Consider the following 15478-nt stretch of genomic DNA (forward strand, 5'->3'; position numbering starts at 1 on the left):
GATGACCATCTCTGATGTCCACCCACTAATGCAAAAGAACTGTACAAGCTCCATGTACAGATAAGGAAGAAACCACCAAATTCAGCTTTTGAAACTGGAGTGAATGTTTCTAGGTTAATTGGTGACCCTATTTAAGCCAAAAGCAAAACATCAGTTAATCTCAGTCAATAGCTTTTAATCCAGGGGTCAATTTTTTCATGTAAATCTGTTAAGAGTAATTTCTTGTTTTATCATGGGAGGCAACAATATGGCTTCTCTAGGCAGGAAATGTAAGACAATATTAGACTTGAAGGCTTAAGAAAGAAGAGCGCTTCAGACTGTCCTGAAAGCCAAAGCAGGATCTGGTCAAACCGTGCTGATACACTGCTGTAGATTCAGTCAGAGTTCAAAATAAAAAGAAACATCTCACACATAATTTTCCTAAAGCCACTGGCACTCTTTTTACATGAGACTCCAGTGTTCAGCATTTGGAAACTTTATAACAAAAATGGTTAAATTACCTACATGGAATGTAAAATGTTCCCTAAACCCATACCCCTTTCTACTCGGCTGCAGTGAAAGAGACATACGAAGACTCCTGACTTTGGAGGTGTTTTGGCTTGGATGAATAAAATGTTGCTTAACATGGGTATTCCTCCAGATGTGAAGTGCGTTAGGAGGAACAGATTATAGAAGGACTGCTTTTAAACTCAAATTTCCATCTGCTTGATAGAGTTTCCTGCTGCTTCAGTCACGGCAATCTAGAATATAAAATAAGTTTGATCAAAGCCATGCTCAAATACAATTTCTACTTAAGTCAGTGGGAATTTTTTCTTGAACAAGAACTACAGGATTTAGTTCACAGGATTTCATAGCAATTATTTATTTTACCGGGAAGTTTAATAGTAAGCATAATGACAAACAAGGGGAAATAAATTGGGATAGGGGATTTGTAAGAAAGTTCCTGTGTTTGCGTGAAAAATTGTCCCAGTTATTTTTTAAGATTTTTTTCTCCCCTCTTGTAGCACCTGTGTTGCAATAATCAAAAACAATGTTTCATTTTAAAGTTAGCCCCTTTGAATTTTTTCTTCTTCCCCTATTACTCACATTTCTTTTCCGGTTTTTATTATCCTTCCCCAATGGGGATTTTCTTTTAACTTTGTTATAATATAATTGTTAGTGTGAGTACATGTAAAGACCACTGACCTTTTACTGACTTGTGAGTCACAGGATTAATAGCTCTGCATAAGACCTTCAGAAAATAGTGGAAAAATTTCCCTTAATCTGCTTTTCAGGTGAACAAGTGATAAAAATCCTGTTTGGTAATTTTCCCTCATTTATTACAATGGATTGCTTTTATAGTTGTCTCAGATTTTCAAGTTGTGTATTTTGATTACACATCTATAGAGTTATAAAGACAATAATATAGTTATGCATCCTATATTTGTTTTAAAATGCAGACATTTTTTGCATTTTAAAGGAAGTAGTCTCCATAATTAAAGTTATTTTGAGTCAGTTGGTTAAGGTCAGTCTCTAAACTCATGAATATCTTAATTCATGTGAATAGTTTCAGCAAAATACCATAGGAAATCCAAATCCGGTCATTCCAAGTGGTCATGGTGGTGAGAGCAAGACAAAGTGAGGGAGAGGATCTTGCAGCTATGGGCACAGAATAGGTAAGTACATGTGTAAGCATATATGGAGGAGCAAAGAGGTTTTTTCTTTCCTGTGAAATCTAGCCAGCAGATGCCAAAGCCAGCATTACGACTTTGTATTTGCTTTCCACAGTGACCTTTGGGGTAAAGCAGATTAGTGAAAATTTTCAGAAGTAATTCCTAATTTTAGAAGTTACGACCACCAATAGCTTTCTCTGAACTTCATGGGAACTAAAACCTCCATCCCCAAGATGTCACTAGTTTCAGACACCCCATATGGAGACATCCAAAACTGGAAGTCACTTGGGTAAGTTCCAGCCTTAACCTCCGCATCCCTGAAACCATTCCATGTAACAAGTAAAGGTTATGAAGAGTGAGAGTGACAGGGAGACATCGTGGGAGAAAGATACTTGGCAGTGGCATCTGCTGCAGAGAAAAAGAAAATAAGTTAAAAAAGGACACAAATAGCAAGGAGCTGTTTGAGCTCAATAGAACGGGGAATAGCTCAGTAAAAACATCACTTTCCAAAAGGAATTACATCCAATCTGTCTCAACAACCATTTTCCAGGTGTGTTACGTAGCCTATAGAGAGCACTTGTGTAGTAAAGCCTGCCTATTGTCTGGAACTTGATGTATAAAGTAGGACTTCATTTGCTGGTCATTTGATAAGGTTTTATTTTTAACCCTTCTTACATTGTTTTCAGCAGTGCAGGGCTTTCATTATTTACTGCAAGCCAGATTTCTTGTGAGTCAGACTTGCTGGGAACATGGGGGTATACTAAGGAAGTGTATCCCTTAGCAACAGAAAGAAAGTTAGGGTTCTTCAAAACTTCTCTATTCATGTTTTCTCTCGTTGTTAATAAGGTCTTTTACAGAGAAATTGGCTCACACTTTGTTTGGAGTGCTTTAGACCCAAATGTTAGTTGGGATTAATGAAACAATTTTGTGAGTTTCATTTGACAGCAGACAGTTGCTGAAAATCATGTATAGGTTTCTATCCGTTGTGCCCAAGGTATATATTTCCTTGGAAAAAAGGTAGGGGGAGAGAGTTATGTCACTGTTTTTGTAGGCATGATCTAATCTACTTACCACATAAACTGTAGATGGAGTACATTGTAATTTAACTTGTTTTCATATGCTTTGCATTAGTCAGGCTTTAGGCATTAAGAAACAGGTTGTGCTGTCAGATGTATCAGTTAAATTAATTTAGCCATGAAGTATTTTAACACTACAGCAGTTACTCTCACAGCAACTGGGCATATTACCTTTCTGTTTTAGCAATACTTTGACTTCAGGCATAAATGACACACACATGGCAGTTAAAAGCAGACATGCCAGGGGCTCTCAGGTCTTGCATCCTGAGATACTGTGTGCCTTTCTTTAAATGACCCTTCTCACTTGGCTCTCCATGGTTGTTACCACCACTATTCCACTCTCCCTACAGCCTCCTCTGTACTTCTTGCCTGAGTTCTGACAAAGCCAATGGGTCCAGACAGTACAAGATAAGAGACTTGATTTCCACTGGTGCACATCTCTCAGAAGATGGCCCAAGGCAAGTCAATCTTAGAGGACTCCCATGTATTTCCCATGTTTCCTATGCAAGGCAGCAGTTAGCATGAGATCTCATACCTCAGGCTTCTTGGATTTTGACATTGTGTATTTCCACACTGAAGATGGCTGATGAACTCCAGACCACTGCCCCCTATTCGTGTTTATTGCCTCCATAACCCAGGCTTTTAGGTACATGTTTAATGAAAAAAACCCAGGCAGTTAAAAGGTAATGATCAACTTGATTATCCCCTGTGTATAATATATCATGTAGCAAAATCACTAAAGCCTAAACTGGCCAAGTAGCACTGATATGAAAGAGAGAAATTAGAGAGGAAAATATTTCTCATAAATGGAAATAGAAAGATTATTTTGGGTGTCTTTTCTTGCTGGTGGCATAACTCACCGCACTATTTAATTGTTTTCATTCTAAATAAACCTGTTACATTTTAAATGGTAAGAAACAATCTCAGTAAGCTAAAGAAAGACAAGTCTTTATCTAACTATATTGCTTAGTTAAATGAAGCGTGTTACATATTCTGACTTCAGACTTTTCTTTAAGTGTTTTTTCTGGGCTGTTGATTCAGTGAATACTTCATTTATTTTCTGGCAGTTTTCCTGAAAGGAAAGCCAAGGAACATCATCTGAATAAATAATTGTGGTTTATTTTGGCGATATCTTGTAACAGCTCAAGTGATCAGGTATTTTGTTTTTTTAACTCAAGCACCCTATCGTCTTGGAGCTTCACCAACGGCCTTCTGCCACTTCACATAACTTAGTTGTTTCACTCTGCTACCTGACCTGGTTTTTGCAGTTCATGCAGAGGACTTTCAGCTAAATGTTGCTTTTTCCGGTTTAAGATGTCTGTCTTAAAACCCATAAATGTAGCATTAGAATAATGGAATCATAGAATGGTTTGACTTGGAAGGGACCTTAAGGATCATTTAGTACCAAACCCCAATATTAAGAATAGTAATGTCTTTGTGGTCAGCTGAGGGATGTGGCTGATATACTCACAGGCATTATGTTTCTGGCAACCTATAAGTGACTGCTGTGGAAGACCTTTCAAAAACAATACGAAAAAGAAAGAAGTAACAATCCTATGTGTTCAGGTAGTTTTATGTAAAACTATCTTCCCAAAAACCTCAGATGTTGGTAAGTTTTGAGAAAAAATACCAATTTGTAGATTTATTTGACTTAAATTTGGAATAAACTATATCCAGCAAAAATTGGAACGTTACAGATCAACAGATGCTTTTTTTTTTTAGCGCAGAGAAAGAAAGGAAAACTCATTTTTGTTGCAATATCAATTTTTTACTGGAGAAACATTTTCATTTTAAAAAAGTAAGTAGCCTTTTTGGTTTATGCTTGTGTAGGTGGATTTGTAAAGGTAATTATGATAGACAATTACTAAGCAAGCGATTGCATATGAACAAATAAATATAGGTTGAAAATCTGTCTTGCTTCAGCCTCATGCTGAAGATACTCTTGAAGAAGATTGTTCTGAGTTGTTCTGATGTTCTGAGGTCCAGTTCTGGCTTCTGACACCTGTGGATTTTACTTGGACCCCTGTTATGTAACATGCATCAGCCATCTCTGGGACTGTGTGTGGGCTGGGGAAGAGGTTTCACGCAGGATGTCTTGGCAATACCTGGCCCAAGAAATGGGACCCTTGAGCTGAAGGGACACACAGTATTCTTGCTGCAACCTTGACTTAAATCTTGCCATAAACTAAGAATTCCATCAAGACTTCTTGGCAGAGCCAATTCCTTAAAGGCAGAGTCTGAGGAAGCACCACTTTACTGTCAGCATCCTTCCTTTTGGATAGCCTTGGCAGAAAAACCATGGCATAAGACAATTTAACGATTCCTTGGGCTGTATTTGTTTTCCCTTTCCCTTTTTCATTTTTATCTTTTCAAAAATTATAAAATGTGAAACTGTATACTTTCAGAAATTCATTAAGGAAATCAAACTTTAATCATTGGTGAGTTACATCCTGGCATAGTGTGTAATGTGACTGCCTGCTTAATGCAGTACAGGTCTGTTTGGTTTTGCCAAGAAGAGAGTTCCTACTTAATAAGACCAGCCATTTTCATAAACAGGAGGAGTAAAGTGAATTGTAATGATATATGCTAAAGTCAGTGGGTGAGAAGACCAGGCTTGATCTTGGAAGTCAAAGGAGTTGAACTCCAGGTCTTTGACCCTTCGCAGGCTGTTTTGTGGAATTATGCCTGTGTTGACCATGCTTATACACAGAATGAACTTGGTTTGGTTTTGCTTCATTCTTTACCTAAGTGTAGTGGTGAGAGGCAGCAACTGTAAGTTGGTGCAATGCTATTCAGGGGTGCTGGGGGTGATACTTGGCTGCTAAGCATGCTGCTTGAACGTCCCCACCTCTGCCAATAAATGACTGCAAGTTGGATGCAAACATCTGCAGGCAAGAGTTGGGCAGGGTAGTACTAGGTAGGTTGTACTGACGCAGCAGACAGGGTCCTGAAATGTGAGTCTTGGGCTCTGGTTCCAGATCAAGTAGAAACCTCCTGAGGGAACTCACGCAAAACACTAAGGCTTTGCCCCTAAAATAGACATCGTTGTCTTTGCTGGGTTTGTTGCTGGTAGTGGGTGGAGTATTTTGGTTTTGTTTTTGTTTTTAATAAAAGCCTGGGGTGTATTTGGACGTAAAGGACGCTGTGAGAATAAAGAATATTTATTTTGGAGGCAGGGGTTGGGCTGCCCTTTTTTATTTTTTTCTAGTCCCCTGAGTTGGGAAACTGAATCTTATTTTTCCTGGAAGACAGGGGGAGGGTGGCAACAAGAATCAATGTGTTAAGCCATTAGTCACCAGCTGCTAGAGTACAAATATTGACAAGTGCAAAGGTTCGGTGGTCTTGCTTTTTTGAGCGAATATCAGCAATCTATCACAGAAACCCTGCCTGTACTTCCAGGAGGCCTGTCCCCAGGTAACATGATTATTGGAGTGAAATAGGGAGGTAAATGGTTAGACGTGTAACACCACTTCCACTAAACCTACATTACCCAATGTCTGGTTATGCAGGGTTTTGCCTTGCAACACAAATATCATAAGTGTTATGGTTCTAAATTCAGAAAATTACTTTCCTGCATCATACTTCCTCCTTAGGACAATCCTGTAAGTTCATATCTGATCATTCAAGTGTGGTTCTCAGGTCTCCAGCTTGCTTTAAAACATCATATGCTCTTAGGGATGTACCCAGGAAGAATGCTGTAGCTGTGCTGTTCACATGCTAGGAATAGTATCACTGTGGGAACTGAGCGTTTTCAAAACTGAAGCACCCTGCAGTGAGATATATGGAATGGATGGTCAGTGGGCTCTGAGCAGGGCTCTGTGAGCAGAGGGGTAGATAATAGTCTTGAAATAAAAAAGAAAAAAAACAACATTGAAAACTTTCCACTGTTGCTGAGTCTGGCTGAGCTCCATCAGCTTGCAACACTGAGTTATAAGATGAATCACTGAATGCCCTAGGCAGTTTGAAATCCTTATTGATGAAACCTGTGTAGAGCAAGGCTAGAAGCCCTGGTGTTGGAGGCGTCTGCAACCTCAGAGACAGGTACAGTCAGGGAAAGAAGTATAATCTTCACACTGTATGCTCTCACCCAAATTGCATACTCATAGTCCCTTCTGCCTATATCATTCCAAAGCTGAGCATCCTCTGCAAATACTGTGCTGCCACCTCCTTTCTTTCTGAAAATCACAAATACCTTTCTGCACGAATACCAGCTTTTACCAGATTCTGTAACTCTCTGGAACCGCTGCTTTAGTCTCCCTTCCGAAGAGCAGTAGTGCTGTGACAGGCATATACATATTTGTACATAGATGAATAGCTGCAGAACAAGGAAGAGCAGCATCGATTAAGACTTCCACTGACAGAAGTTAAAATCACAGTTCTGTTCCCAAACCGACTGTTAAACATACTTCCAGCAAGTTCTCATTCCCTCTTGGTGTTAGCCTCTTTCAGAAGCCGCACTACCTGTGCTTAGCTGGGCAAACAGCTCCTCAGTGTCTCCATAGTCCTAAGCTTGAGACTTGGAAATCCATGACATGGCCAGATTTCCTGGTTGTTTTTACTTTGACAGAATACATTTATATAGATGATTTATCTAGCTAGTTTAAATACTCCTCAGGATTGCTATACATAACCCTTCTGGGTCCTTAAAATCTAAAAAGAGGTTTTTTGTTTCAGCTGAACTTTTAAAATCATCTAAAATTACCATTCTTAGAAGCAATCCCAATGAACTTAATGATCTTCTCTGAGTTATAAAGAATTTAGCTTGTTCTTGTGCATGTTGTATATTACATTCTTGTTAATAGAAGCATTCAATAATAAAAACATCCGTTCTTCAGTTGGCCTACTGTGCTTTATGGGGTTTTGATCCATAAAGTTAATTCACTCCATGTAATTAATTTTGCCAAAAAATGTCTTCTTCAATCATCAGTGTTACATCATCTATTACCTATCAGCTCTTTGATAAATGTGTACTTAAGGGCCATGACCTATCTTTAGGAGCAGTGCAATGACTCGTACACTTATGACCTCCCTTGTGAAAGTAGTCCCATTAGTATAAACGGGAACTCTGCTTGAAGAGGAACTGAACAAGCTAAGTGAAGAGTCTAGTGGGATGATTTGTATGCATTGGGTCCTATGCGTGCATCCATTCCAGCTGGATCACTGGAATTTAGGACATTGTCTCAATCACTTTCTAATGATGAAGAGCTGGAAATGTGGTCCCCTGCATGTCCTTATACTAACAGGCAGTTAGATACGTGTCTGCTATTTGCGAGTGTCTCTGGAAATACTTGCAGCATGACATAACTGTTTAGAATTGGGGTGCTGCAAATCAACTGTTGCCAGTATATCACTGTTGTGGTTTAAGCCCAGCTGGCAACTAAGTACCAGTGCATTTTTGTCTTTGACACATCAAGTTTTAGACTTGGTACTGAAGACATGGAACAACTTTGCTTGTAGGAGAAACTTTCTTCTTTGTGTGAGTCAGTTATTTCGACTGTTCCCAAGATCAAGCCATAGATTTTTCAGACCCAGATGGGAATGAAACTGCTTTTCTCCAGTGAATCTAGAATGCTGTCCTACCCTGAAACATATTACAATACAGCATATCATAGTGCATCATCCTAAAGTGGGAATGGACTATAGGTCTCAAATTTTTGCCTGAGACTTATGTCTGGAAGTTAATATCTTGGCCACTGAATCTTTCTAAGTTTCTGTTTCTATGGTGAATTTCAAATCTTCTCATTCTTAACCCCTGGCGTTTGTTGTGAGGCAGGTTCTATACAGAGCAAGGTTGTATAAGTTTGAAGGCACTTGGGTACAAGTTCTGCCAAGGTGGCTGTGAGGCTGTGCCCTTGCTGGTTGTTAGAAATTTGTTCCATACTGTCAAGCTCTTCTTCCTGGCATCACTCTAGCTAGAGTTCACCGTGATGACACTGGGTAAGCACATTGTACCAGACAACTCCCACCCAGAGAGAAAGAAAACAAAACCCAAACCAACATCCAAACCCACACAAGGTTTTAAAGTGTACAATTTGCTAATGCTATTCTGTCAGAAAAAGCACAAAGACAAGATTTCGAAGGCAATGAGCTGGCACAATGAGCTAAGACACACTTAGCAACAGCGATAGATAGAGAAGTTTGCTCATTGTCTGATGTTTCCCTTCTGAAGCAAAGCTAGTAATACTTTTGTACATCATCTGTAACTCTTAAGAGAGGGGCAGTCCCAAGGATAAAATCCCAGACTCACTGGCAAAATTTCCATTGCACATTTTGCTGTGGGTAAACTCTATATAGTTGCACACAAGCTCCTACCATTACATGTAGGCCTCTCCATAGCAATTTTAACAATGCCTGGCAGTATGAAGATGATGAATGCCTCAGGGAAACAAATAAGCAAAACAACACCTGGAAAGTAATGTATTGCTAGAACAGAGACCACCAGCTTGGAGACCACTTCATTATCCCAGTGCAGGTCCCATTGTGCACAAGGATTTTCAAGGAAAGCTCTGTGCAGCCTCCGCAAACTTCATCGTTTTAGAAATCACACTTGTGTAATTTCTGAGTGCTTTGCACATGAAAGAAAGCATGAAACAAAGTCTTAGACCTTTTGCTTACCTGGTACATTATTTGCTCTTTTTCCTGCATTTTCTGTTGGGCAATCAGTTTCTTGGGAAGTTGGGTGGCTTTTTCAAGACACGGTATCATGTGTTGCTATTTATAACTTCTCAGGGTTGTGAAAGCAGAGGATTTATCAGAGAACACAGAGGCTGATGTAAACTATTTGCAGATCATAGCACTGGGTAAAGGGACAGTGGAAATGCCTTCTTTCTGCTGCAATGTTTAGATTTTCAGACCTGCAGCCGACACAGAGCATTGCGAAGGGAGACAGTAGGAGCGTGAAATGGAAAGAGCTATACATGCAATGCACAGTATGAATCACATTATCTATTAAAAATCACGGCATCTATAAAGAGATCAGATCTTGAGGCTGAGTTGAACAGCTACCAGCAACTGTCATATGGGCATGCATCAGATGTTAACGGCTAGGAGAGAACTCAGATCTGTTTAGCTGTCGTTTGGCTGCTCGTCCTGCAGCAGGAAGAGGCAATGGGTGACCTCCTGAGGTCCTTTCCTACCTTTATTTCTGTGGTTCCAAAAGCTACGTGCACAGTCCATGCTGAACTCAAAAAGCCATGAGGAGAAAGATAATGGCTGTGACAAAACCATTCATATCTCACATACTTGTTTTTATTAGTGTAACTACAGCAAAGCTAAAATAAAGTCAATGATGCAGAGCGCTATTTGAAAGAAAATCTGTCTCAGTTATTTCCTTTATTAGTGAATGATAATGGAATAAACATGGAAATGGATGCACTTACGTAAAGGAGTGAAAATAGAAAGATATGTCAGTGGAATACTACCATTTTGTCAGTTTAGCTACTTACTACACCAATATGAACATGAACTATAAAAGCAGCACTGCTAATCCTTTGCTGCTTGGGTTCTCAGGCTCTACAAAATAAGCTTGTCATGAGGCAGTTATTACCTATTCCTGCTTAATTGTGGAAAACAGCAGTCACATTGGACTAAAATGTGAGTAGAAGGAATGCCTACTGTAATGTCCACACAAGTAATGGTGTATGACATAACAAGCATTTCTTGTCATTTGGTAACCTTTATGAGTCAATAAACATGAAGACGACTGGTACCAAATGCTGTGCTCCATAGCATACTGAAAGTGGACAACAGAGAACATATACCTGCAAAACAAGGTGTCTCATGATATAAGGCACACTTCTGATGCTGAAGAGGGCTTGACTTGACTAGTACCTCCGTGGAAAATCCATTAAACCTCCTGCATATAGGGATATTTGTCTGATCTGAATGACACTCCAAAGTGCATTGGTTGAGCATTTTTTATCTTCCTGCATGATATTCTACTCAAAATGAAAGCAGATTAATATAATTTCTTCTTTTAGGGCTAGATTTAAGCAGGCATTTAGGAGTGCATAGCTGTTAGATGGGGATTTCTTTCATTTGAAACTTAAGACTGAAAAGATTTGGACTTCTTATAGTTTGTCCTTGTTCAGACTAAATTCCAAGTAGCAGTAAGAATGGACTTAAGGAAGAGGAGAAAGGGACTTGGAAGACATTAAAGATGTCCACTTGTGAAGACTGTAGGTATTCTGAACTTTATACTCTGCTTAAATGTAGCTTTCCTTTGTCACCTTGACACATAAAAGTTTCAATTGCCTTTCCTTGGAGTTTAAAGTAAAGAGAAGGAATGGTGACTAAGGAGTGAGCAATAAGTGTATTTTCCAGAGAGCACTTCTAGGAAGGCATCTTCAAGAATGTCAGATTTCCAGAGGTTCTGTTGGGGAAAAAATAAGGAACTGAGAGAGCTGAGAGGCTGGGCTGTGAGAGAGATGGTAGTGCAGATACCACAGTAAAAGTGGAGAGAAAAAAATTACTAATGCAGCAGTTTGGCTAGATAAGAATATGGACTATATTAGGGATAGAAGTTGACAGGTGGCTGCTTGAGGTCCTAAATGATATTAGAATTCTTCAGTGGGTGTACTGGATCTGTCTCTTCCTCTGCCTTTTGTAGCTCTGGAACTAATTTTACAGATTAAATAAAGTACTTTGTCGACTCGGCGTGTTTGGCACTGAATTTCTAAATCCATCCTTTCTATTTCAGTCAGGCATGTCTGGGTGAACAACCTCTATAACTAAAGGAAGTGACATGAATAATTCTTCCTTGAAATAAGGTCAACATTATCCTCATGTGACTTGAGATGTGTGAAAAAACAAAGACCTACATCAACCAGGTGCTATTAGCAACACTGGGTGAAGACATATTTTGTCCTATGTCTCAGCTAATAATTAAAGAATCATTATGAATATCTCAGTTTTCACAAGAACAACAGTATTCCTCATAGAAATGTATTCCAGCATCAAATTCAACTTGGGGTGAACGAAATTTTGTCATTACAAAGCAAGTTTTGTGTTATGCCCAAAGCTCTGCGTTCAAAGTGCACGTTTACTAAAAAAGTTGCTAGTATTCATATTCTGCTTGGTCTTTGTCATCATAAAGCCTGAACTTTTTTTGTCACATTAAAATGCAGTTTATGGAATTTTTGTTTGCTTGTTTTCTGCTCCTTTATGTACTTCTGATTTCCCATTTCAGTAGATAACATAACTGATTTAAACTGCTATTGTCATCTACCTTTACTATACATACAATATTTTAAATGTAAAAAAGTGGTAATGGTGCAGCCTGCTGCTGGTTTTGGATAGCATCAGAAAGGTTTGTTTTGTATTTTATATGCAATCTAAATCTACCTTAATTTAGTGTGGAAAGCTTATTTTGTCCTTGCCACAAAAAAATTTGGACAATTCTGTAGATGATTTTTTTTCTACAGAATGATAGAATAGCACCAGTGACCATGAAATAGCAAAATGCAGTATGTCTTGCTAGTAGAAAATGACAGTGTCTTTAGCAAAATGAGCTAACTTAGATTTTTCTTTGATTGTTGTAACTATCCTGCATTGAACAGTAGGTAATCTCTTCAGAAATGCTGAAGTTCCAAGTTTCACTGCAATATTATACTTCTGCTTATCCATCAATAAGGGGATTCACATTCTGCACCATGTCTTATCTACGCCTACTTAGAAAAAGGAATGGTAAGGCAGGGGTATTACATTGGAAGAACTACATAATTTTCTCCTCATTTGCCCTACCTGTAACCATTCTCAGCATAAATTAAATAGCATAGGTAGGAAAACCTGTCTTTCTCATATATACTGATTTTTCAGTTCTACGTATAATATTAAATCCATGTACAACTTTTACAAACACACAACCAGTTAAAAAAAAAAAACAACAAACAACATAGGACTTCAAAAATAGCTTGTGAAAAGCTTATGATCTACTCTTGAATTATCGTGAAAATTCTCTCTCCTGTTCAGTCCCTTTTGTTTAGCAAGGATAAATTTTTTATCAACTGATGTTTTGCTTCAGCTCTTTCAAAACCTGCAGTTATTAATGGTATCTCTTGACCCTAGCTGAGCGCTCACTGCAGGACTCCAGGTATGGGAGCAAAATCCCATCTCTCTTTACTGCCCAGTCCAGATGGATGCTGAGTTGATCTGGATCCCAGCCCTGGACCTGCAGAGGCTGCCCTCGACTGCAGGGGCTATGGCAGAAGCAGGTGCATAAGGAGCACACTTTCCACTGTCCAAAATAATGTCACAAAAGAAAAATCACAAGTCACCTGTGGGAATCACAAAGTCTGCCTGAATTTTCATACTACAAAACATTTAGGACGTGCACCTTTGAAAGGCTGGTTGTGAGCAGCAGCAGGAGGCCAGGTGCTGTGTGCACTGGAGCATGCAGTTATCTCTGATAGAGAGCTGCAGTTATCTCAAATCAGAGGATGTAGTCACTCCCTCCCTCCTCCTCTAAGGAGCTGGGGTAAAGCAAGAAGGCAAGATCTACATTAACCGCAGTGGCTTCCATATTTAAATGGCTTGGCTGACACTATTGATGTTTTTGTGCAGAGGAGACTATTGCCAGGCAGCAGCCAGGAAAAGGGAAGAGGATGCTATGGGTAGGAATCTCTCTGGAATTCAGAGTACGTAATGCTATTTTTGAAAGTGCTACCCCCTTGCACCAGTGTTCATTAGCATATGTAAAGGTTATGCTGACTGCATATAAGGCATTGTGGGAGAGATCAAAAACAGTATTCTGTACTACAGGTTTAGTGAACCTTCTTGGATTGCCCAAGAGAAGACACCTAAAATATCAGCTGGTCAGGCAAAAGTGTGGTATTGCTGTATTATGTGAACCACTTTCTATAACTCCAGATTACCTTCACATCATCATATTTGACCATTCTGCTGAGTTTACCAATGTTACATAAAAGAAAGCAGATGGAGATATGGATTTCTATCTTTTGCTGATTTTACAATATTTGTTGATAAACTGTTTTCATTACTGTAATCCGGCACAGGCCACAGAAGACTCTATTTGAGTAATCTTTTGTCTTTATTATTAATATAACTGTCTTCTGCCCTGGTTGCATAAATGCAGCTAAAAATAATTAATGTTCCATTTTCCTGTGATGGTCAGCTATTACCAGTGAGGAATGACTTTTTGGGGTTTTTTTATAAGTCTAGCAGTTTGTGCAGCTCTGGTTTTACTTCGCAGTCTTTCTAAGCACAGCTGTAGCCATTAACAGCAGATTACAGCTCTTGTATTCTAAAGGCACAGAATTCTGGCCAAACTCTTCAGTCACTTCAGTGACATGGGAATATGACCAAAAGGCAATTTCTTATCCATTGAAAATAGGTCAGGAGATTTAAAAGGGCTGAACAAAGGCAGAGAACCATTAACATGGGTTGGAAAGTAAATTCTAGATATAACAATTTGTAAAACTGAATTAAAGTGGGACATATTTTATGGAACTACGGTGATCTAGATCCTTTGCACCTTTTGACTTAAATAAGCCGGTTTGCATAATCTGGCTCCTTTGAAGATGTGGGAATTAAATTTACAAGTAAGCTCTGTTTTTCTGATGAGTTCAGTGAATGTGCTTTTCCTTACGGTCAGTGGTCCTTTTTAACACTGCTCCTTCTTCTGGTGACAGATAATGTTTTAGTGACTGGAGAATTAGAAATGAAAAACTAAGTTAACACCTTTTCTTTATCCATGTTACTGCTCTGCTAAACAAAGTGTTCTACCTCCAAGGGTCCAATGAAGGGCAATCAAAAATGGAGCTTCCACACCCTGACTGTATTTAGACTGGTTTTCCAGAAAAGGATCTGAGTTTGATCTCTGAATTTAACCTCGCATCTAAACAATACAGCATACTGAAGCCATTAGCTCTTCAGTGCTAAACTTAGCGATGAGGAATTCCCTAGACGATTTTTGCATTCCATGGCTACTTCCACACAAGATTCATGGGGATGTGAGGAATACTCAAGATGCTTAACAAACATAGATATACACATAAATTACATTATTCCCCACACTGCCTGGTGAACTGACATTCTTTTCTAACATCACTAACTAGGCCTTCAAAAATTCTGTGCTGTCACAGATATTTCTGCAGAGGAAACCACACTGGCAAGCAAGGAGGAAACAGTAACAGCACTTTTGTTCATTTAACAGAATAGAAGGCTTAACCCATTTAGTGTTAGAACAGAGTCTAACAGATTTACATTAAGTGTTTTCATCCATTTCAAGGTGTTAGTGCTTTTCCCCTAGAAATTTTTGGCAGAGACTGGCTGGACATCTCACATAGGCTCCATTTCATTCTGTTCCCAGCACCGAATGCCACCATATCAAAAGGTAGGTCTTTGATTAGAAGAAGGACCCCAGATCACAGGTTCTTTGGAGTGATCTGGCTTCAGACTCTACTGATAAAACCCAAGGCAAAGTTTAGCTCCATAGAACAGAAGAAAAAACCATCTGCAATACACGTGAAAAAGATTCATGCCATATCATTGTCAGAAATACATGCAAGCAATGCTGGTGGCTACCACAATTTTGTTTCACCTTCATGACCCATTCAGTCTTTTCTGTTCTCAGAACCACAGAACCATGGAATGGTTGAGGCTGGAAGGGAGCTCTGGGGATCATCTGGTCCAAACTCCTTCTCAAGCAGGGCCACATAGAGCCAGTTGCCCAGGACCACCTCCAGACAGCTTTTAAATCTCTCCAAGGAGGGAGACTCCACAACCTCCCTG

At 39.2% G+C, this 15478-nt stretch overlaps 1 long non-coding RNA gene across 1 annotated transcript; it reads right to left on the minus strand.

Annotated features, from left to right (window-relative positions):
- Positions 1–241: 241 nt before the first annotated feature.
- Positions 242–9408, minus strand: LOC136017759 (uncharacterized). Its single transcript, XR_010614071.1, has 3 exons — positions 9344–9408; positions 6921–7043; positions 242–740 (listed from the first exon to the last, which is right to left on the minus strand). It is a non-coding gene; the product is annotated as an uncharacterized LOC136017759 (long non-coding RNA).
- Positions 9409–15478: the final 6070 nt, after the last annotated feature.

The sequence above is a fragment of the Lathamus discolor genome, chromosome 6 (assembly GCF_037157495.1).
Source record: "Lathamus discolor isolate bLatDis1 chromosome 6, bLatDis1.hap1, whole genome shotgun sequence".
Classification (NCBI taxonomy): Eukaryota; Metazoa; Chordata; class Aves; order Psittaciformes; family Psittacidae; genus Lathamus; species Lathamus discolor.